General features: G+C 37.3%; 1 protein-coding gene across 10 annotated transcripts in view; it reads right to left on the bottom strand.

Moving 5' to 3' along the window:
* LOC134814230 (cytoskeleton-associated protein 5-like) overlaps positions 1–26,247 on the bottom strand; it is a 129,256-nt gene that overhangs the window by 96,464 nt on the left and 6,545 nt on the right. The gene's annotated exons all lie outside the window — the stretch shown is intronic.

The following is a 26,247-nucleotide window of genomic DNA, read 5'->3' as shown; positions in this document are numbered from 1 at the left end:
GAAATGTGACATGTAATTGTAAGTTAACAATTAAATAGATCCTGTGCGCGGCGCCTACAGCTGACCTACGAATTTCTGAACAATTTTAAATTGTGGCTGTGTGCGCGGCGTACTGTATATGTGTTTGAAATTGAAATTTGAATTTATTTATGAATATAACATTATGTATTGATTATTTGTGGTAAATAAAAATTTTTCTTTCCTAAAAAATTTTTCTTTCCTGAAGCCTAATTTGTAGTTTTTATAAATACAATGCAAGCGCATGTTTACTAATCTTAATCTACTTATATTAACAACTCAATAGTCCAAGTCACCATACCCGTAGCATATTCCTTATTAGTGATAAACTTTAAATAGATAGAAAAACTTTGAACTTTGTCCAATTGTTGTAGGTTTACAACCTACCAGGACGCGCGCCGAGTTGGACTCGTCGACGGTCCAATATATGGAACAGATATTTTACGAGTATCACCCGTTAATCCAATTGTTGCTATGATTGATTTTTTAATTTATAATTTTCTTGCATTTGTTGTTTTCTTGGTACTGGAAGCTAGCTTCAATTGTGACATTTTAGGATGAAGATTAATCTCTCTTCACTCGACTGTCACATGACTGACCCCAGGCTATTATGTTCATAAACAAATATGAAATAAGATTCGGCGGAATGACAGGCTGAGCGCCGCCCAGTAATCCCCAGGTAAGCCCTGAATGACTATTCGATACCCTAACCCTCTAATATAAACTTGACGGATGTTACTCGTCTAAATTTCTTCGAAGTAGCGCGCGCCGCTTTCTTCTCGAAATGACAGGCTGAGCATCGCCCAGTAAGGTTAGGTGAACGCTACAACTATCGACAGTGAGCCGCGCGTACTGGCTGTAGGATGGGTTTTAGCGCTTATTTTTATTGACGATGCGTCAATCCATCGAGATCGTTGCTCTGCAAAGCTTGATTCACGATGTCAATCCTTCGCATCTCGCCGATCTGCATACTCGCCGATCTGCATACTGCAAAAGTGTAAGTGCTAGTTTGCGTTGTAGGTTTACAACCTACCAGAACGCGCGCCGAGTTGGACTCGTCGACGGTCCTGTATATGGAACAGATATTTTACGAGTATCACCCGTTAATATGTAATAGTTTGCGCGGCAAGTCGATGCGGCGAAGTCCTCCAATGCATCAGCGCATCACGCTACATAAAAGTCATGACTATGTAAAGCACCATGAAAGCGCGGCGAAACTTACTAATAGTGATCATTCCGAAAAAGCATAACAAATTTGGTATTGTGAAATTAAAGCTTGAACTCTTTAGTTGTAGGTTTACAACCTACCAGGACGCGCGCCGAGTTGGACTCGTCGACGATATGGAACAGATATTTTACGAGTATCACTCGTTAAACTCTTTAGTAGAAATCATTGAAACACGTTGTATACCTTTTTTCGCGGCCTGTTCTTTTCTAAGATTAGAGGTTTAGTAAATAAAAAGCTATCTCATATCTCGATATCGTCTGCGATTTTGTTAAATCCCTGCAGTAAAGTTAAATTGTTTCATGTTTGCCTGCCATTTTGATTGTTTCAATTTGTTCGAATTAATGTAAACAAACTTGAAGCTGGAATAAACAAGCTTCTTTAATTTGGATGGCATGTTGTCGGCCGAACAAACTTCAAACTTTGGCAATATTTTGACCATTGTTAATGATCTGGCCCGGCGCGCGCTACTTCGTAGCACTTGCCATCAAGAAGAAAGCGGTGCGCGCTACTTCGAAGAAATTTAGGCGAGTAACATCCGTCAAGCAATATTGACACACAAATAATACACTGCTTTGTATTTTAAATTTAATAATTAGATTTTATAAAGGATAATGATTTACAAGATTAATAATAAAAATAATAATATTTTTTGGCGGTGATTTTTAGTTCATATTGTCATAACACATAATGGAAACCTGTCAAATTGCACAAAGGGTCATTGACATTTACTAATAGTAATACATACTATAACTCTTGGTTGACGATGTCAACCCATTGAGATCGTTACTGGGCCGCGCTCAGCCTGTCATTCCGCCAAATATATATGTTAATGAACATAATAGCCTGGGGTCCTCAGGTAACAACGATCGACGATGGGATCTTCGATGCGAAGCAAGAATGCTAGTTCGCGCGGCGCGTCGAAGCCCTCCAATATAACTCATGATTGAAGATGAAATTAAAATGAAAGTTTAAAACATTTGCAATCGTAGACAAGGAATTAGCATCTATAAATAACCGCGGGACCAAAAATAATGTTTTAATCTTAATTTGTAGGTTTATAACCTACCAGGACGCGCGCCGAGTTGGAATATATGGAACAGATATTTTACGAGTATCACCCGTTAAATCTTAATTACCTTCATGATCAACGTCATCACAAACAACAATTTTATTTTTTAGCGTAACTGTATTAGCGTATAAACTTTCCTTTCACGATTATTTTCATCTAAATAAATGTTTATGTGGTTAACTGTATAAGTATTAATATCGCTACATAACACATAACAACCTACCCATTATTCAATTTTTAATCTGATTAACAATTAAGTAGTAATATTATCAAATATAGAAATGGTCATTTAACTTTAAGAGCATCAAATAGTCCAAGTAGAAACAGATGATAAATGTGGATTGAGAAACACAATCGTATGAGACTCAGAGAATTAGCTCCCACTTTGTTAGTTCAAATTCAACAGATTACTTAATCATCGGACTTTGATTTTTCGTCACCAGATTTGGGCTTATCGTCACTTGACTTTTTATCCGATGATTTAGATTTGCTACTTGAAGAGGAGCTGGACGAAGAGCTTGAACTCGAAGAAGAAGATGAGGAGGAAGAACTAGAGCTGCTGGAGGAGGAGGAGGAAGAGGAGGACGAACTAGATGACGATCGGCTTCTACTCTTGCTCTTACTCTTGCTCCTGCTCTTGCTCCTGCTTCGGCTCTTACCAATATGTACACCAAAACCGCTTCCAACCTCAGTTTCTACAATATCCTTTCTTTCTAGATTACCTCCTAATTCTATATCTGCTGGTGGAACGTCTGGTTTTACCACTCCACCACTAAGATCAACCCCAAATCCGCCACCAATTCCGCCACCAATACCGCCACCGATACCGCCACCCATATCAATATTCACCGGACTTTTGCTGCGGCTCCTGCTTCCACCAATTCTTCCACTACGTTCAACATTGATCGGAATGCCACTTTGGATCTTAGCTTTATTCTTGCTTGAGGAGGAAGATGAAGATGAACTGGAACTGGAGCTGGAAGATGAGCTGCTCGTACTTCTGCTCCTGCTCTTTTTGACCGTAATACCCAAACCTGGTCGGTCAACACCAATATTAACCTCAGGTTCTACGTATTGCACTATTACTGGACTTGCAATTCCGCCACCCATATCAATATTCACTGGACTTTTGCTGCGGCTCCTGCTTCCACCAATTCTTCCACTACGTTCAACATTGATCGGAATGCCACTTTGGATCTTAGCTTTATTCTTGCTTGAGGAGGAAGATGAAGATGAACTGGAACTGGAAGATGAGCTGCTCGTACTTCTGCTTCTGCTCTTTTTGACCGTAATACCCAAACCTGGTCGGTCAACACCAATATTAACCTCAGGTTCTACGTATTGCACTATTACTGGACTTGCATCCCCAGCCAACCCCACTTCAATAGGACTTCTACTTCCATTTATGTATTTTACATCATCAGACATATCTTTGCTGATCTTCTGAAAGGAAAAGTTTGTTAATTAAGGTGAATGAAGCAAAGTTGCTACACCAGAGGCAACATATAAGTGCGGCAAAATTTTGCGAAAAGTGCGATTCTGCACTTGCCTTAAATTGCTTAATGTGCGGCAAATTTGGCAAATAGTGCAGCTCGAGTGCGGTGAGTCTAGACCTGTCTGTAAAAATGGCCAAAAAATCTGCTGACGTAATAATTAATAATAATATATGAACGCTCCCTAACAACAAAAAAGCAAATATCAAGACACTTATTTTACTTCAGTGTATTCCAACAGCCACATTGTTACACAAGTACAACAAGCCAATTACAGGAAGCCGAAGGATTTATTTGGCCAGTGACGGTTAAGAGGTTAAGGTAGTGTGTACCATACTTTCTTCGCCCGAGACTTTGCTGCAATGTGCAGCTCCTCATTTAACACTCACACCCGATTTCTCGAGTATTCGGCTGAGTAGACCGGGGGGCTGCATAGACCACTCAGGATCCTTAGCTGAACGTCAACGACGCTCACCCCACGACCAGGCAGACAGTGAGATTTGAACCCGCAACCTCACGATTGCAAAGCTGGCGTTCTAACCAACTGCGCTACCTGATAAGAGATATGATTATTCTGACTCTGATCAGTCTTAAATACACTCTGATATAAGTCTATAAGTTATCTCACAGCATATAGGTATGATTATGTGATTCTTCTAAAGCTGTGACTTGTAAGAGTGCAATCGTCGCGTTGGAATCATTGGAAAGTTCATCTACTCACCATAGAAATTTGGTGTCCTTTTGCCCTAAAGGCAAATTCATACCATCTGGTTTCTTTAAATGGAATCGTTGCTATAAATTTTGCAAGTTGCTACTCTGATTCAGTACTCATATTTCATCAAAATTAGTACATCTAGAAAATATCGCTATGATTTGACGGCAAGATTCTATTCCATTTTTATGTTTCATCAAAAGAGCTCTAGTCGGAATATATAAAATATTTGGTATCGAGGTAAACGAATCATCAAGTGAATACTAATAGTCGATATTTTGCGTTTTGAAAAAATAACTGATATGCTTCCAAACCCAATATGGTGGTGTTAAAAGACATTTTTCACGTAATCAGTCGAGGGGGCCGGATGGGGTTCTCAAATGCTGACGATTGACTGGATATGCGGCTGAATTCGGTTCCGGCTTAAATATCCGGTTACTATACGGCCCGGTTTAAAAGCTACTTAGACGGAAATTTTGGCTGTTAAAGACTGTTAGTGTAATAGTGCGAATATGTGCGGGAAACGGCTTAAAGTGCGAATATGTGCGGGAAACGGCGAATAGTGCGATGCTGCACTGTTGCCTCTGTCTCACACGTGACAGGAAAACGTTTGAATAAACAGGAAGAAAATCAAAATAGTAATGATACATTAATCTATCATAAAATCAAAATCCTAATACAAGTTTGGGGAAAGGAAACATCCGCGGTAAATCTGGTTTGCGGTGAATCGGGGTTTCGTTAGTTTACATAATTCATTTTAAGCCCTATTTGGGGGAAGGAAATGGCCTTGGTAAATCAGGGTTTTACTGCACTAACAAATTATATGGACTTTACCTTGGGTAGTTCGATAATGTCGTACTCAGGAGAGTAGGATCTCCCTGCTTTAACCTGAACCTGAAGTACGACATCAAGTTAAATCATAAATGAACATTAATTGCATAAATTAAGTTTAGATATTTTTTTAATAAATCTACTTCAATAATCTGACTACAGTTTGCAGTTGTCAGAAGAAGGAAATAACTATTACTCCAAGACCTACCTCTAATTCAACTTCATCACCAGAGGAGTGACTCTTACTTCTTTTTCTTTCAGGCGATTTGCTTTTGCTTTTGGACTTAGACTTAATGTTGTTTATGTAAACATTATTATCTGACGAAAACAAATCAGTTATTAATACGATAGCTCAACGCAATCTTCATTTTTTTACAGATGAAATTGAATCTGTATATTTTACAGATTTTGTCTCTTTCCTAACTGAAAAGATTTAATCTATCTTTCTAGATATTAACATTATTTTTCGGTAACCGCTGATCTCACCAAAGTTAGGGTTGACATAAATATCATCGACAACTTTGACAGGAACATCTTTTTGCTTTTTCACTTTAACTTTTTTGATATGTGGCCCCTTTCCTTTTTTGTATTTCACATCCCCTTCAACTATTACTTGCTGCATCTCTACTTCACTCCTGAAATCGTTGTTTTATCAGGTAAAAATTACGTTAATACTATGTATCTATGGTAGTTGCATGAGAATAAAGAATTTAGAAGCTACTAATATCAGTCCTTACAACGAATAATTCTCAGAAAATAAAAGTATATATATTTTTAAATTATATTATATATAACTAGAAACCCGACGCTAGTCGAAAGCTTTGTTCGAGGAAATTTTAAGCATCAGTTATGTTTTAATTTCTCTTCATCATATAGCCCCAAAACAATACTTTTTACCGCATCAAAAAATTTCAATCACAACCAAAGTTATAAATATATATAGGTATTTATCGGTCATCGCTAGTCAATGGTCAAACAATCCAACTAGTCATTTTAAAATGACTAGAAACCCGCTAGTCGAAAGCTTTGTTCGAGGAAATTTTAAAAATCAGTTATGTTTTAATTTCTCTTCATCATACAGCTCTGTTATACAGTGGACATAATGGAATTTATTTAACAATGGCGGCAGCGTTGTTAGTATTCGGATTCCCAAAACGATACTTTTTACCGCATCAAAAAATACCAATCACAACCAAAGTTATGAATATAAGTCATAGCGTGAGCGTAAATGTGAGCTAGTTTTGAAGTTATGACGTAGCATACAGCATAACAACGCGCGTAGTTAAGATGTTCTTGCTCGCGCACGTGCATTTTTATCGTTGCTACGCAACAGCGCAGTAAACCTTTGCTAAAATAACGCCATTATTCTAACGATTATTTAACCTCACTTCCGACGTTAATTATAAAAAATCTAAAGCCTAAATCAAAATTCTAAGAATGCTATAGCCTATTCCTATCCTTTTTCTACAACCCTGCTAAAAATGGCGAGGTTTCAACTCCATTTGCGAGCTGGGTTTGATTTCACCAGAGGGTCATTTTGAGGTCGATTTTCGGTGTTTTTTCTTCTATGTCCCCGTTGCCGGGGAAATTTCGTCAAGTTTAAATTATAGTATAGATAATTCGGTCGAAAAGTACCCACCTTCCAATAGTTGATCCAGAGGGCTTATGGCTCCTGGCTACAGTTTTACTCCTACCCATAACAACTGCAGCACTACCCTTTTGTTTGTGGTACAGCTTATCCAGCCCTACCTCAAAGTCACTCTCCTTGATGTTGAGGAGTTTGCAGAACTTGAGGAAGCCAAACACGAGACCTAACAGAGCTGCCGCCCAGATGATGATAACGAAGGCCCCTAGAACATTCCAGCCGAACATTTGCACTCTGGGGATTATTGTTTTACTGACCAATCAAGTATTAAAGTCATGGTCAGCATAATATCACAGCTGAAGTAATAAACTGAGGTTACTAAATTTAGTTGTGATATGCGATGTTTAACCCTAAATCAAACTCATTAAAACATCACGAAGAAGAAAGTACGCAAATTTAACTTAGTGTAACATCAAAGATTTACAGCAAACGCAAAGTACGAGCTATAACTGAACTAACTAAAGATCGTACCTGAAGTAGGTGAAGTCGTAAAAGAGACTTTTATCCCTAACCATAAGCGGAGCCGCTAATATACCCCATAATCCGCCACCAAAATGAACTGATGAAATAGGTGTTGTGGTTATTAAAATTTGAAGCATATTTATTATCAAATCTGCCTTAAATCCATCATTAATTTCGAGTTGTTTTCAATGAACCACAAAATCTACAAATTCCCGAGATGCCTGACTAACCAGCAAAAGCTTTGAGAGGGTCGTCAATGAAGCATTTAGCTACTTGAACCCAGAGAACGTATGAGAATGCAGCTATTACCCCCACACAAAATGCAACCCCGGGGTAATAACCGTATACTCCAGCAGCTACTGATATCTGGGGAAAAGGTTAATTCAAGGCAGTAAATTTGAACTGTAGTCGTCAAATGCACCGACTTGATGATGAACTACGCTAAACGCTTGCTTATATTTCTTACTTTAAACATCGCCATGCGAATGTCTGCGAAGATTAAGACTGGTGCTAATAAATAACTATATTAAAACAACCCCCAGTGCTCTAAAAGGTTAAGACAAACTTGAATAACTACTTTGCTTCATACTCGTATCTGCGAAGATTATAAAACTGGTGCTATTAAATAACTTTATTAAAATAGCCCCCAGTAAACTAAAAGGTTGAGACAAACTTTAAGTTTGAGGACTAATTTGCATCATACTCATGGCCATGAAGTTCATAAAACTGGTGCTATTAAACAACTTAATTAAAAAAAACCTCTAAAAGGTTGAGACAAACTTTGATTTTATCTTCAAGGATTTCTCGGTACTTTTCTCGGTACTTTGCGTTACTGCGGGGTGATCTATATGGTTTTCTTACAAAATAGTTGTCATAAAACAGTTGAAACCACTTTGCTATTGGGTAACCACAGTCATTAAACCACAGTCATTAAGGTATTAAATATTGTCTCGAATGTTGTTATTAAAGTATTTGCAAGAAGCTGTGTTTAACTGTTTGTGCTATAAATGTTTACAAGCTGTTGTGCTCGCAGTTTGCCTTTTTGTGCGTATAATACAGTAATTTGTTGCCATCTGGTGATCTCTCAATTGAAATTTCGAGTAGAACAACTTACGATACCCGCCAGTATAATTTCTACGCAGTCGATATACGTTACGGGGAAGGTTGGTTTATAATTACTAGCAGGAACCCGTCAAACCTTTAAGACTGGTGTCAAGGCTCTTTGGTGGCCGGATCAGTTTCCTACCCTAAAGTCCCCCGGTGAAAATAATTATTACCTATTTAATTCGCGTTTTTGACACCAATTGGGGGTCCAAATTTTGGGTACTAAAATTCTTATTCCTTGGCCAATTTTCGATTTTTTCATGCTGATTTGAAGGCCATTAAAGCATTTGAATCAGTTAAAAAAGTTTCAGTTTTATATCTTGTACGGTTTTTGCGGAAACCCGTGTTAAAGTTGATGCCGTGGTGTCAGTAAAATGGTGCGGATAAATAAATATATATATATCGTCTCGCTTTATATATAGTAAGATATCTCTTATTGTATGGGCTTATACCCTATCAGTATCTCCTTCTGAAGGCATGTCACAGAAATATCAATGTTGCTTACGTCAAAACCGCTCATATGCTAAACAACTTTATCACCGTATCAACTATATGTGTTGACCCGTAATATTATTAATCAGTAGCCTTGATGTAATTATGAAGAATGGTCATGTTTGTAAAATGGCGTGGTAGCTGCACTGTATTACGGAGGCGAGGCCGACATTGACAAAATAATAAATATTCCATAATTTAATATTTTGTTACTAAGTGGAGTTAGGTTTGTTCCGCAAAAAGCATTAATTATACCAGAGAGCCCAAACAGTTGTACTCCACTACGTAAGTGATTTAATGGAATTCCGACCTTATAAAACATTGTTCAGAACACAAGAGATTGCTGAGATGTTCCAGCTGCTGTACCGGCTATCGTCACACCCAAGTTTCCGTTAAAGTGGTCAGTCCACATGTCTTAAAGTTAAATTGTTTTCCTGTATGCGTGAGAATTCTCACTTGATAGATCTTTTCTCTGTCTTTCTCTGTATTTGTCTATGGTGTGACCGTGGTGTGACCGTGTTGTGTCTGTGGTTTGTCTGTGATGTGTAACTAGGTAACAAGGTAACTAGGTAACCAGGTAACTAGGTAACCAGGTAACCAAGTAACCAGGTAACCAGGTAACCAGGTAACCAGGTAACCAGGTAACCAAGTAACCAGGTAACCAGGTAACCAGGTAACCAGGTAACCAGGTAACCAGGTAACCAGGTAACCAGGTTACCAGGTAACCAGGTTACCAGGTAACCAGGTTACCAGGTAACCAGGTTACCAGGTTACCAGGTTACCAGGTTACCAGGTTACCAGGTTACCAGGTTACCAGGTTACCAGGTTACCAGGTTACCAGGTAATATGTTGGGTGAGGGTTCTCACCTATAAGGTAACCTTTTCATTGTCCTTTAGTTTCTGTTTGTTTGTTTTTTGTTGGTTTGTTTGTTTGTTTGTTTGGTCGGCTGTCTGTCTGAACTACTACTAGCGGCCACATCCAGTGATGAGAGACGTGAGAGTGTAATTAGGGACGTCTAGAGGACCAACAAGCACCTTCTGCGATATAATACTGTATACTCTACAGAATTGCACAGTGTAGAGGACCAACAATTCAGATTTCAGAGCAATATACTCTCAATGTGCTTATTTTTTTTGTGATTTTTCAGAACATCCCTTGTTAAGGTGGTTATATTGAATTAAGAGCTCATAACGCAGTAACCTTGGTAACAATGGTAATGCTTGGGAGGTCTCTTTGCTGAAAGCTAGAGGGGGGATACTACGACTTAGTTATACTTATTTAGACTACGACTATAATCGCGAGGATATTTCCTTTTTATTAGAGATCCAGAAATTTTAAAATTACAATAAGTTTACAATCGAATTTGGCTTCATATTAAATGACTAACACTAATTGGCAATTTTTTTGTGGACAAAATTTGCCGTTGGAACCCCCTTAACCCTCATTCACTTTTTCACATAATATGCATGCAATGAAAAAGCGGTATGTTTTATTGTATGATGCCTTTCTCTCATAACATCGATGCCCGATCGAGGAGGGTTAAGCTTATAGGTATCTGGTATATCAATCAGATCCTGTATCAAAGTAATCAACCTCTACAAACTATAGTTGCTACGATTTGAAAAATGCTTCCAGGGCTGTCTCTTTTTGAACGACAGCTACATTATCTCGAAATAATATCTGTCTCGTTACTAATTATTGAGCCTATTTTAAAATATTTCCTTTTTTGATATTTTTGTTAGATTGATTTTGTGTTCGTCATAATATTCTGCTTAAAACTTTATCATGATACTTTTAACCAAGGAGCCCTCAGAAAGGTTGGTGAAATTCGACTTTTTTTCCTGAAATCATCATTTCTTGGTGAGGTAATTTACTCATATTATGAAATGTATCCTGATTTCTTGATCTATAACGTCGGCCGATTATATTGCCACACTTTATAATACCTTGCAGGACGTCAACTCTTGGACAGCCAATAGTTTCTTATAAATTGTAGACTAACCTATTTAAGCCAAGATAAATACTTCAAATAGTCCCCCTGCATCCGACCACTGCTGACCACTACTAGATCACTCATGGTTTACAACGCAATTCAGTAAAATAATGCGGTTAAGTAGTATCTTAAACACGACAGCCTTGAACTTTTAACCATTTAAATAACGGAGCTCTAAATCTTATTAGTATCGTAAATATTTGCACGATTTTTCGAGTAATATAACTCAAATGAATATTATGATTAGCTGTTATGAGTCACACGTGCAGTGCTATGAGTCACACGTGGTGTTGTGAATCACACGTGGTGTTGTGAGTCACACCTGGTGTTGTGAATCACACGTGGTGTTATGAGTCACACGTGGTTTTATGAGTCACACGTGGTGTTGTGAATCTCACGTGGTGTCTGGTTCAGAAATTTTAGTTCGGCGAGAAGCGTGCAGTGTTTACTTCACGAGGGAACTTCATATCCAATTTCTAATTTCTTATTTTAATCAATAAACTAAAAATGTAAGCGGGATGTAAAAATAAAACATCATACTTGACAGTTGACCCAGGCCCTACTAACCTGGCCGACTAGGAAGCCGTTAAAACCCCAGGCCCTACTAACCTGGCCGACTAAGAAGCCGTTAATGCCACTGAGAGCGTCCCACTTATTCTTGTAAACTCTGCCAAGTATCAGCAACATACCACCGCCTCCAGTTCCCCCTGCTAGTGTGTTTAGGGCTGCTATTCCTATCTCGTGACCTGGGTCATTGGTATTTTAATTATAAAGTATAGGTTAACTCCCGTTTTAAAATTTCATATAACTTTTTTATACCTATTTTGACTGCTGGGTCCTGTGAGCCAATAATTTAAGAGAGTTTACCTGCAGATTTAACACTTTTTCAGTAAGGCAGAAAATAATCAAACATGCTCATCCGTACAAGGGGGGTACGAAAGATTGTCATCTCTGCCTTACTGAAAAACTTTATATTATTTTAAATAAAGATGGCAATCTATTAAATAGGAGGAGGGAACTCATAAGTAAATGTAGGCACACCAACAAGTTTATGCTGAAGAAATGCTTTTAGGAATATTTTATTTTAATTTTAGTTTTTGTTCTTGTATTTCATTTCGTTTCGTTTCGTTTGATTTTGTTTTTGATTTAGTTTAGTTAAGTTAATTTTATGAAGGAGCTTGTAAGGAAAATATGGATTTAGTAATTTAGTAAGTTATTCTGACACTGATGATTGCATTTGCATGAAACTTTGAGTTTGTAGAATCGTTGTTTTCATTGTATATATATATATATATATATAGATAAATTAACGAGTTGATTAATTAACTATTTAATTACTAATTCGATTAATAAACAATAAACAGACCCTCTGGGTTTCCTTTTGTGTCACTACCACTGATACTGCGTCTAACTCCAAGATGCACAGCAAACAGAGAAATTATAGTCATAATCCCACCGACGCAGGCTATCTGAAAGAGAGGATTTGTAGATTGTTTTGAACACAAGGAAATGTTTTGTCCAGTTCTGGCACTTAAAAATGGTGGCGGGGTTTCAAAGTTGTACTTTATTGCGGGAAAAGAATCTGAAGGTGGTGTACCATGTTTGTGTAGAGGAGGATAGTGATGTTTTGTGAAAGAGGATGGACTCCATAAGAAATATCAACAGCCATCAGTCAGATATACATAGTTTAGATTTTTCCAGCTGTCCAGTTTGGGCATTTTACCAAAATATTCAATTTTTAGTGCGATCGATATTTATCATTAACTGTTAAATGATTCAAAATTGGATAGAACTTGTGCGTCATCTATTTACAGATACTTATATTGTAAGGTATGATTATTGATTAGTGATTACAATTTCAGTTCATGACGTAAATACTGCTAGGGAGTTAAAACCTTCATTACCTGGCGCTGTGCCATAACTTACTAAACCAGATTTTATAAAATGAATATCTAAATAATTCGACTACTTCCGACGGCACAACCGTCGGAAGTAGTCGAATTATTTAGATATTCATTGTGACAACCTCTTAAAGATGTCTAGATAAATCGAATTGCACCGTTTATAACAGTGATGGCTGGCTGCTTTAAAGTCTCAAATATATAAACCAGTCCCCCAACCAAATCATATTTTATCTTCACCGTTCACTTCAATCAAGCCAATGATCTTTCGCAGCTAGGCGCTGGTATTGGTCGTGGTAGTCGCCAGACTTTTAATGCTTGCGATAACTCAAATTACATTGGTCGTGAGGGATAAGTAATAAGGTACCGGTATTCTTCAAATCGTACACGTACTGTAGTTCGACACGTACTAAAAATTCTATATATAGATGTGTAGTCTGCCTTCTGGTGGGGTGGTGAGGCATATTTTTTGGCATGTGACAGCATAAACCAATCAGCTTCCACTATTGACCAATCAAACCCCAGTATCACTGCACGTTCCAAAATCCACATCTAATGCTATTGGTATATAAAACAGCACTCGTCAAGGTCTGCTGCAAGCGTACCGCAATAAACTTGCTCATGTAAACCAAGAACACAGGAAACTTGGTTTCCATGTATACCATTTAGTGATTAAAAATTGAATCTCTTACTTTCATCAAAATTCAGTTTTTGGAATTTATTTTTCAATCTAGTAACAATAGCTATGCTTTTAATCAGCTAAATTAAGTCCCAATTTATCGACTTTAAAGCTATATGCAGAAAGATATAGTCTGATCGTTTCAATTTGACGTAATGTGATTGTCCCAAACAACAATATTATTCACCTTGGTGTTTAAAAAGTGTCACTTTAAAGGTGCTGAGTGGTGAATACTCGCAGAGTGGGGGCGACGTGACAAAAAATAAAGCGAATAAGTGGCAAAAAACTCAGAATTTTCGCTTCAATTTTAGCTCGATTTATTGCTATTATAGCTCTTCTAGCTCTATAGCCTTAGAGTATAAATATAAATATAATGGCGAAGATTTTAAAATGTTCACTGTGAAAAGCGAGTGACGATGACAGCCCCCCCCCCCCCCCCCCCCCCCATATGTTAGTCATTAAATACAGTTATCCCATATAACTTGGCAGTTGAGTTGGTACCAGCTTTCTTTGATTAACTTTCAGCAGTGAGGACGGGACAGTGGCTGGTATCACCTGACTTACTGGCGTGATTACTGTGTTTTGATTGGTTGGTTTGTAGCACGTGATGGAGTGACAGCGTTCTAATCCATTGCTCACGGCCCCTGTTCACGACTTTTTCACGAGTGCTGCCTGTTTAAGTGTTTGAGATATAGATAGAATCCGCTGACAGTCCATATTAGGACTACTGCTTGATTTGAGAGACTTTAATACACCACGTGACACAAACAAACCAATCAGCACGTAACTAGGAAAAGGGCCATTAAGACCGGATCTCTCTTAGATCTGTTTGATTTCGATCAACACGCACCCTTAGTTCTCACTTCTCAGTGGTCCTGATTTCCCTTTAAGTATGACCTATGAGGTAATGATTGCCTCAGGTAATCGCGAGTGACAGTCGTTTAACCATGATATTGTGGCGTGACATATCATTTCTTAAATATATGTTACTAGCATGAGGGTTGGTACTCAGTATGAGTAAGACCGGATCTCTCTTAGATCTGTTTGATTTCGATCAACACGTGCCCACTGCCCTTAGTGCGCGGTGATCCTGATTTCCATCCAGGTATGAGGTAATGTGTTTGAGCTGTGACAGTCGTATGACCATGATATTTTGGAGAGATTAATTTTAGCATTTCTTAAATATAAGTTCTATGAACAGTCTCACCATTAACAAGCATGTGGTTAAATGGTTTTGAATTGTAAATCTGACAGAAGTTGTGCGTCATCTATATTATACAGATACTTATAGTTATTACTCAGTGTTGAAATTACAATTTGATCTGTTAGATTTCGATCAACACGTTCCCTAAGTGCGCGGTGATCCTGATTTCCATCCAGGTATGTGGTAATGTGTTTGATCTGTGACAGTCGTATGACCATGATATTTTGGAGATATTAATTTTAGCATTTCTTAAATATAAGTTCTATGAACAGTCTCACCATTAACGAGCATGTGGTTAAATGGTTTTGAATTGTAAATCTGACAGAAGTTGTGCGTCATATATATTATACAGATACTTATAGTTATTACTCAGTGTAGAATGTTTGGGCCCAGAAAAACATGTTTAATACCGCTATGAACCCGTCATAAGCCGGGGACTACTATGAAAGTGATGATGCTGTGTTGTTGAAAGACCTTCGACCAATCAAAGATGTACCTCATCACGCCAAGCAGTTATGCTTGTAGGTGAATATACACTTATAGAGTACAACAACTTTATAACACTCCACAATTTGATCTGTTTGATTTCGATCAACACGTTCCCTTAGTGCTCGGTGATCCTGATTTCCATCCAGGTATGAGGTGATGTGTTTGATCTGTGACAGTCGTATGACCATGATATTTTGGAGGGATTAATTATAGCATTTCTTAAATAAATGGTTCAACCAGACACCAGCCAAAACACAGCATAAATAATAATCAATAATCAGTACCATTTACCACGTGAGTAATAAACTAATAAACTAATAAACTAATAAACTAATAAACTAATAAACTAATAAACTAATAAACTAATAAACTAATAAACTAACAAACTAATAAACTAACAAACTAACAAACTAAAAAACTAACAAACTAACAAACTAACAAACTAACAAACTAACAAACTAACAAACTAATAAACTAATAAACTAATAAACTAATAAACTAATAAACCAATAAACTAACAAACTAACAAACTAATTAACTAACAAACTAACAAACTAACAAACTAACAAACTAACAAACTAACAAACTAACAAACTAACAAACTAACAAACTAACAAACTAACAAACTAACAAACTAACAAACTAACAAACTAACAAACTAATAAACTAATAAACTAATAAGCTAATAAACTAATAAACTAATAAACTAATAAACTAATAAACTATTAAACTAATAAACTAATTAACTAATAAACTAATTGATTAATTATGTAATTGAAAGACTCACTACAAAAGAGCTGGTACCGTGTGTCTTGTTATTGCCTGATATTCTGTATCTAGGACCAGTGATCAAACACCCCACGAAGATTACTACAGCTACAAAAATATGGATACAAGCTGCACCGGCGTCATCCTGAAAAGAAAATAATATAATATAACTTATAATTAATGGTGTAAAAAAAACATATGCCCCACCTCCCCGCCAGAATCCACATCTATAAATATTTTTTTAAATCTATAAATCTTACTATAAATTGAGTAGATTTTCCTTCGCCTGTAGTAACTCCAACTCTTAACCATCCTTCGTCAGACCACACCCAATGTGCTACCACCGGCCACACGAAACCTTAACAATCAAGTTGTTATTTAATTAATCATTAAATTAATTTTCAATTATCAAATTTTATACAATAATATCATCAAAAAGTGGGGGATCATATAATTCGCATAGAATTTCCAACCAATCAGAGCAATAAGTTTGATAATTGGGCGATTGTTTATTAGCCGCATATTATATTATGTCATATTTGAGAAATATATGAGAAAATAATTATTTTATTTATTATTTACAGCGGACGTTATGTATGTTAAACCCTTTTTGGAGGAAAGAATCGGGGTTTAACTGTACTAGCATTATCAAAAGTCTAAAATCAATAGAACTTCTATTACAAATTATATAACTGTAAACCCCACCTGATATAACTCCACAGCCGACAAGATGAGCCGTTATAGCTACTCTCTCCACCATAGCCCGGCTTACGAACGCTACTATCAGACCTCCGACACAGGCAAAAAAGAAGAATTCACTGTATTGCTGAAAATATGTAGTAGTTTATTATATTGTTTTCCAATAATAATTTTTTCTTATATCATTGTATCATGAAACTTTAAAATCGCGCTGTTTTGATGGGATCACAATGGATTGATAGGGTTTAATTTATTGAAAGTCTTCGAGGGCCACACACAAGGGCTTTGATACAGGTTTTTTAAATGTAAGTAATCTTCAAAGTAATCATATTCAAAATGTTAAAGGTTATCCTACAATATTCTTATTTTACTGATATGAGTGCTAATGGCATTCCCAATCATCATCTACACCGCTCAAATAAGATATCTTATTTTTAATGGTGAACTGAGTAAGAGTACGACTCAGCATCACTCGCTGCTAATGGAATCAAGACTCCACGGCACGAACTCCATTTGAACCTTGAATTGAAAATTCGATATCATGATTATTTTTGAGGATTCAGCTATTGTGTAACTGTCTGTAGCGGAATCATCGCATCTTTTCGGTTTAACCTTGGAACTATGGTTTGTCGATGAACACGACACCTTTTTTGACTGAGCTCCAAATGAAAACATCATCAAGTGATCAGTTTGACAACTATACGACCAGAACTATTTTACAATTTCAAAACGAAATCATGATGGTAATGATGATGATCCGGGTTATTCTTATTTGTTCGATTTCGACCTATTCTCTAAGACAAATTTGTCTTACAGAAAATTATACGTTACATTTATAATACGGCCCCTGCTCACTCAGTACTCTTATATTTAGGTATTGAACACAATGATTAATGGAGACTTATTTAGTTCATTCGACTTCATTTTTTATTTTTGATATATATTTTCTAGAAGTTATGTTTTTCAGGAGTGCCCATCGGGGTTTTATTTTAAAAAGTGATTATGATATATGTGATAAATTAGTCCATTAGAGACACCCCCGTTAGTGTTCTCCTTGGTCATTTCATGTTTAATGCCTGTTTAAAAGTTTAATTCACCCCCTTACGAGGGGCTTTCAATCAATTGGGTTGCATCTCGTGATGGGACAATACCGTGACCAAGGCTTGCTTCCCATTGGTTAATACATGTTTCCTGTGACCTGTATTGTAATAGCCAAGGGTGAGTACTCGTTATAATTAAACGAACCTTCCCTAGAAGTTCCTCCGGCAGCCAATGCTCGAATGCTTTTCAGGAACACCACTCAATGAACGAGACACTATGTACAATTCTGACAGATTCCCTCTGCCACCACTGCACTTAAATCCAGAGGAGCTCCAAACGATGTTAGCTTATTTGCAGACGTAGGCTCTCTGTCCAAACGGAGAGGTAAAGTGAGCGCCCCCATCAGTGCTATTAACAGTGTTAATAAGACTAATATATAATTTTATTATCCGTTTTTTACCCTCACGGCCTCACATCAACGCGTTCACATACATTTTTTGACTTCTCGAATCACTTTGATGAGAATTAATCTAGTTGGGGAACGAGAGGTCTGATGGATCACAAAAAATCGCTTTTCCCCCTTTTTTTATTATAATTTTTAAATAATAAAGATGCAACCTGCCAAAACGCATGGTGTAAGAGAAGTCTTGAATTTGCCACTCGCCAAGCTCTTTTTCGCAGAGGGCTAACAGTCACCACTTATCGAAGTGACAGCCTTAGTAGTTAGTGACAGACTAAAATTGCTCTCATGAATTTTTAAAGGGGAGATTAAGATTCGTCAAATACTTTTTGACACATCGATAGATATATTAAATCTTAGCCAAAATTGTAAAATGTCCAAGTTTAGCGTCTTCAATTTTTACTCAAATGTTTGCTTCATATAAACTTGTATTGTAACATCGTGGCTACATTATTTCATATAACATAGCAAAACGTTGCCATTAACAAGGTCTGCGCGATACTTTACAATATTAACTTTTAAATCCGCTAAGATTGCCATGATTAATTTGCAATCTGGTAATGATGAGAGGATGAGGGTTCAGAGCAACAAGTACAGTTGCCCTGGTTACAAGTAGTAAACAAGCAGTCCTTCTCCCGTACAGGATGCTAACTTCTGATTGGGTTCTTAGAGGTCACGTGACAATACTGATTACTTCCCATTGGACTCTTTTTTGTTACTTGCGATCATATTTTAGTATTATTTAACGATTAATGATATGAATATTGCACAGCGCAGTACTTGGTAGACGTTGCTTCACTACGGATTGTATCCGGGATCCCCAGATTAATAGATATAGTTAGTTTTTTCCGCAATCAAGTTGTAAAACGTGACCGTCTGCGATATACTATATAATATACTAATTCGTGAATTCGTTGACTTAAGATAAAATTGAGAGCACTTTGGTCTTTGTCACCGAATTGACATTCGACCTTGATGAATTCTGCCGGTCAAATTGTGAATGACAAAGTTCCCAACATTTTATTGGCTATATATAACTTTACATAAACTGTCCAGTAAACCTCACTTTGCACAAATTACTCATTTCTTCCGAGAGCTGGCCGATCGGCAAGAGCCAATCAGATCACAGTAGAACAGGTCGCATTAAGACGTACGAAATACCAGACGGCACGTAATGTTAGACCCGGCATGTAATGCTAGACGGCACTTAATGTTAGACCCGGCACGTAATGTTGGACCCGGAACGTAATGTTAGACACGGCATGTAATGTTAGACCTGGCACGTAATGCTAGATCCGGCACGTAATGTTAGACCCGGCACGTAATGCTAGACACGGCATGTAATGTTAGACCCGGCACGTAATGCTAGGCGGCACGTAATGTTGGACCCGGCACGTAATGTTGGACCCGGAACGTAATGTTAGACCCTGCATGTAATGTTAGACCCGGCACGTTATGTTAGACACGGCATGTAATGCTAGACCCGGCACGTAATGCTAGATCCGGCACGTAATGTTAGACCCGGCACGTAATGCTAGACACGGCATGTAATGTTAGACCCGGCACGTAATGCTAGACGGCACGTAATGTTAGACCCGGCACGTAATGTTAGACACGGCATGTAATGTTAGACCTGGCACGTAATGCTAGATCCGGCACGTAATGTTAGACCCGGCACGTAATGCTAGACACGGCATGTAATGTTAGACCCGGCACGTAATGCTAGACGGCACGTAATGTTAGACCCAGCACGTAATGTTAGACACGGCATGTAATGTTAGACCCGGCACGTAATGCTAGACGGCACGTAATGTTAGACCCGGCACGTAATGCGTTACGCGATCTTAAATATTACTAAATTTGTGTCCTGTCTTTTTTCCGCGATTTTGGTGCATAAGTGCGGTAGGAAAGTCCTACACTCTGGGCAGTGGTTATAAAAACTCAGAACACCAATGGTGTGAAGGCCCCCTGCTCCACTGTCATTACTCTATGATTGAACGATCGTTTTACTTCTTTTTCATTACGGTGATAGCGTGACGACAGTCTCGCCTTCATAGCTGTTGATGATAGGGAATTTGTAACTCTGACGTCAAAATCTGTGAGTTATATTGTCAGGTTATAGTCAATTTAATTTGCCAAAAATTCGCAAGTAAAGTTTAACTTTGATGGCAGTATTAGTGGTTGGAGGAAGTATATTTGACAGCTTCAGTTATTATTCTGAGAACTTGGCTGTCTTAAAATTTCAGTTTCGCGACATATTTCTATATTTGTTTCTGCTGTGAAAAGCAGCTGGGCTCTCAATTTCTTAATTCTATTGTTAATTCCTGCTTTTAGCGTGATTCTAATAATAGAATATCTATTATTGCTCGCTTTTAGCGATGCAGTGCAATTTTATGTCGTCCTGAACCACTGTTATGACATTATGTTGCTGGGCAGAACTTGACAGTGGTTAAACGGATAAAGTGGTTTGAAGGATGACAAGTTTAGTCTAGTCCAGTTTCTGATACTGTTAGTATTTTACTCCAGTAATATTTTGCTCATGCTCATAATATTATATTGGTGATATTTTGGCTGGCTACTGTTTTAGCGTACGGCCGCGTAGTTGAAATTGAGCGTTACTTCATACCTTGATTCTACATATATATATATATCATTGGTGGGGTTCACCTTACTTATACTTTTATACAATTTGTTACAAATTGTATAAAAGTATAAGTTATTATTTGTAGTTCTTTGATTAAACTTGGGCTTTATTGCCATTTTCTGCTGTCAGATTTCAAAATTCTTCCAGATGACTCTTCTTGAGGGACTAAAACTAAAAGGCTAACTCAGCACCAAAAATGAGGCCCTGAGGAATATGCTTGTCGAAGCATCCGTCTAGATCATAATATACGGATGAAATATAAGGATTCATATTGATAACTGCACCCAATAGCAATTTTAACGATTAAATAAGTTATCGGTGAATAGGTAAACAAATAAACTGTTATTTATTGAATTTGTCAGTCCAATGAGATACTATTTACGATTCGATTATCTGAATAATTAATTGATTAATTGATCAAATATTAAATTGGCTGATTCAAGCTACCCACCACAGATGGAAGTTCATGTCCAGCAAAGTGGCGGTATCCTAAAAACCTGTTCCCATCTGAAAAATCGGTCCAAGCGTAACCTAGCAACCAAAACAATGCCACAGATAGTGCTGAAATAGAGTGGATAATTAATAACAAACTATTGCTTCAGATGATAATATAATGATAATCTTAATAATCTTTAAATATGGGTGCTTTTTATCTCAACAGGGGCTTATTTACTGAAAAAACTATAATACTGTTACCGGGGACCGGTTTTTGGTACACCGGCCAATGTTTACAAAATCATATGATACATAACAATATGATTTTATTCAATAAAAGGGAATATGAGAATTGAAAATTATGATGTAACCTTTTACGTTTATTCATTAAAAAAACCAAAACTTTAGAGATTAAAACTTGCATATCATGATTTATTAACATAGTGACAAATAAGTTGATTTGATACGACAGATGATCACACGCACTGTTATAATTTTTTATTTTTTAATAATCAAAATGAGAATAGGTAATTTTCCACTTACTGAGGGCGGCGATGTTCTTAGTCATGCCCACCAAAGAGTTCTTCAATCTGGAGATTCCAGACTCCATCATAGCACACCCGAGTACTCCGACTGAAGAGGAATGTCATGTTAGTCACGTGATGGAAACTATACCAATCAAAACATCCACATTTGCATTTCAAACCACGTGACACAAACCACGTGACACAAACCGACCAATCACAGCACAGCACTTTTGTTTACCGTGAGACGTAGCACCAAAATCATCATTTTGAAAAAATGTTGTATCCTATTTTTCTGAAGGAGTTGTGCGTGACGGCGATACATAGAGGTCACAGAATTATGAGTTCTATCCAGTGGAACTGATTTTATCTACGACAACACGACTGGCCTTATATTCTATGCTGTAATTCCATAGAAATGCTGAAACACAATTATAACTAATGAACTTACTCAGATAATTTTCAGTCTCATGATTTGATATTCACGATCAAACATCACGTGACTGATACAACAAACATTCTCTCTATTCTGATAAGCAATTTGATCCTGAGGACACAACTTATCTACTGCTCTATAAGACTGTCGGCAAATTTCACATATATATTCTATACTTTAATCAATGCTATTGGACAGAGTTGCCTCGTGTTTGTGACGATCACGTGATGCTGATTATCACATCAAGTTGTAAATAATAGACTTATCTCAATAGAGGTTGTAAAGTATTTACGTGTTTTGATAGGTTGATATTCTTGATACATGTGGCATAATTAGGTTGATATTATTCGGTCTTATAATAACCTCATTGTAGCGGGTATATTATATAACCTCGTTATAAACATGTCTCGCGCATGTTGAAATGATGAAAATGCGCTCATTTCGAGTATTTTCATCATAATATGTCGTATAATTAGCTTGATTGTAACTTGATTGTAACCATTGCTATATTACCTCATTATTGACCTGTTTCGGACTCCCTGTTGCGTCTAAAGAATAGACTTATCTCATATTGGGCGTTTGTTTCCATATTTGTAGCAGTTTGTTTCCATATTTATAGTAGGTGATCATGGCTTATAAAAGTATGAAAATGTGCTCATTTTGTACCTGGAGTATTTTCTTCAGAATTATTTTAAGTCAGCGGCCGGTGGCTTCTCCCCGGAATCGATTTGAGAAACACACTCAAACACTGCAAACAAGTAGCAAGCGGGACTTTCTTGAAAGTCCTACCTCACAAATGGAGGCCTGCAATAAATTGATTTTTTCGGGAAAAAATTACAAAAGATACCGATTTTTTACCGTGACCGGGATTATAGTTTATAGTACATTTTATAGTATTAATTCTTTAGTTCACCCACTTTACTGCTGCTTTTTGTGCACTTCAATTCTGCTTTTTAATCGATTTTAACCCATGCTAAAAGTCCGAGCCGGAACTCTAATACCAACCCACATTCTGAAAGGAGAGATCACAATTTGCCTCTAGAATTTGTCAGAATTGAAAGAATTTTCTGCGGGGGCGGGAAATCTTCTTTCTTTATTCTGAAGCAGCTCTTTTAAAGGCTCTATGATCTGAACACAGTTATTTTTGTCGTTTAAACTTTTTAATTTTATGTGCTGGTGAATATTTAACACCTATCTAATATCTATTAAGAATTAAGATAGCCCTGGATATATTTCATGCTAGATGAACAGTTATTGGGATGTTCTATTAGAATCACGATTTGGTTAAATTTACCATAATGTGAGTGTGTTTTAGCGAGGAAGCACACACGTGGAATAAAGTAATTGTAGGTTTAAGAACGCAGAAGTAACCGTTAAGTTACCGTTAAGTAACCGCTAAAAACCTATCACATACCATTCCCACTCATAATAATACAAAAGGAGTAACCTTGGTACCACACGCCCGAAGTACGAGCCATCACTTAAGATAACCGAGTGATAAAACCTATCCAGTGACTGCTCCATTATGTAAAAGACATGAATTGGTCACGATTTCATGGTCGCTTGGTTGTCACGTGACAACTGGACACGCCCACGTGACTAAGAAACACGCCCACGTGACAAGATACTCTACAAAGGACAAACCAGCTCGATCTGATCAATATGTAAATTCTGCTTTGTGACGCGGGTGTCACCCAAATCATGTTCTGATTGGTTGCTTTGTCTTTGTGTGACGTAGTGTGAAAATACTGGGCCCTGATTGGTTATTGTGGGTCAAGTGGGGGCGAACTTCCCATTTTTATTGGCAGTCTGCCAAACCAATACGCTTACTACAACTACATCTCCTCAGACAGGTCCAGCGTATGTTTTGATTAAATTTGATAGATTTGATAGCGAGAGTCTTTATAACCTGTCAGATGGAGTACCAGATATAGCGGGGTAGTCAAATAGGCAGTCATTCTTTAATGTTGTCTGTCATATATTGTTCAGTACTGTTTGAGACCGCGTGGAATAAATAGTCTAAATAGTCTTAATGTTCATAGTCCTGTCATAGGTGTAGTGTTTTATAGTTTGAGGTCAGATGTCCATAATTACATGAATCATGTTAGCGTTATTAAATTAATATATTAATTCTCAGACAGATGGAAATTAGGACCTTGGATTTTATTAGCTTCAGAAGTAAGTATTAAGGGGTTTGTGCCGAAGTTTTAAATGCACGATTACCCTCTGCAAACGCTGCTCCTCTTGTAACAGTAAAAGACTCTGGTGGTGTCTGTATTGGAGGGCTGAATCTTAAGATGTATTAGAAAAACTCGATATTGAACATATACGTCATATGCGTTCTATTTCAAATTATAAGTACTATGGTGATATTTAAATGTAAATCTGCATAAACGTTGCACCAGAAAAGCACTGACAGAAAGAGTTTAGCGTCTAGTCAGTGGAGAAGCTGCTGTCTGATCTTTGAGAAAGATCAAAGATCAGACAGCAGCTTTTACATAATCTGCGACTCGTATAAACTTTATTGCATTGAAATTCGAATTCTTAAAAGTTACGAATATCATGACTATTAGTTAAATCCTTTATCAATGTTCTTTTCACCGACATACTCCCAACGTGAGTACATCCATACTCCCAACGTGAGACTCCTTTTTACCACAAGGTGTCAAGGAAATCTGTCTGCCTTCTTTCTTCCATATAAAGGGAGATCAAATCAGATGGTACTACCCACAATCTACATGACGTGACACAAGCGAGCCAATCAGGAAACAGTATTCACACCATGTGACACAAACTAACCTATCAGAACACAGTATTCACACCACGTGACACAAACTAACCAATCAGAACACAGTATTCTCGTCTATTACACAAGCCAGCCAATCGCAGGTCACTCTTCTGGGTAGTTCCTCCATATAAGGAAAAGGCAAGTTCACCCATTTAAAAGTGACAGAAAGACGTTAGATAATTACCGGTTACCAGTAGATAGTATTGGCATTTAAGTTCTTTCGCTTTCATTAAGGTATATCATTATACGACCGGTCAGTGTGCTATATATTCAGCGGTACAGAGCCATTTAGTTGGCGTCCTAGCCTGCAACTTTTATATTAGGGTTATTAGAGTCACTTCAGCTACAATGCTATCTTCTACCATGAGTGAATTAAAAGTGAGTTTTAGTGATGTCAGTTGTAGAAAAAGCCGTTGATTTTTGTTAAATTATTTAATTAGATCGATATTCCCAATTTGAGTGTCCACTGGGTAGTGAGTACACCTAATCCATGTCAAATAATGGTATTATTACAAGAAATATTCAATAATCCGGTTTTCTGAGAGTCACGCCACTGTACCTTGTGTACCCTCTAATTTGTACCAAACCCTAGCTCTAGCACTTACCTTAACAGTAACCTAATTATGGTTTGATTCTTACCGACAATATTTTTAAAACTCTAATCTTATTCGTAAACCAAACCGCATCATTCGGCTTTTACCAACTCACAAACTCAGTCCCAGGAATCCTTTAAAAACGTGCGTATGTTATTCTTCCCAGCACGAACTTTAAAAATGTATACCTACAATCTACATATTATATATCGATGAACTAGCTTATATGTTTATGCTATATCCGGCTATATATGGTGCATACAACTTTTGTTTTGTTTAAATTAAACACTGCTGATTATAGGCATTATCTTAAGGGGGCATACACCAAACCCGTTCAACCCGAATGACCTCATAGGCAGTTCAGTGACCATCTAGTGCACCGTTTCCACACCAAAAAAAATTATTCTGGTAAAAAATCTTGTAAAGTCAAAAAGCTGAAATTGTCCTTTTCAGGCTTATTTTAACCAAAAAGTCAGTCAGGGAAGATGGGATTGTTTTGATGCTTGACATGAAATTGTTCTCTGAATTCTGGCGCAGT

The sequence above is a fragment of the Bolinopsis microptera genome, chromosome 4, assembly GCF_026151205.1.
Source record: "Bolinopsis microptera isolate Bmic1 chromosome 4, MBARI_Bmic_1.0, whole genome shotgun sequence".
NCBI lineage: Eukaryota > Metazoa > Ctenophora > Tentaculata > Lobata > Bolinopsidae > Bolinopsis > Bolinopsis microptera.
This window is presented reverse-complemented; position numbering and strand designations above follow the sequence as displayed.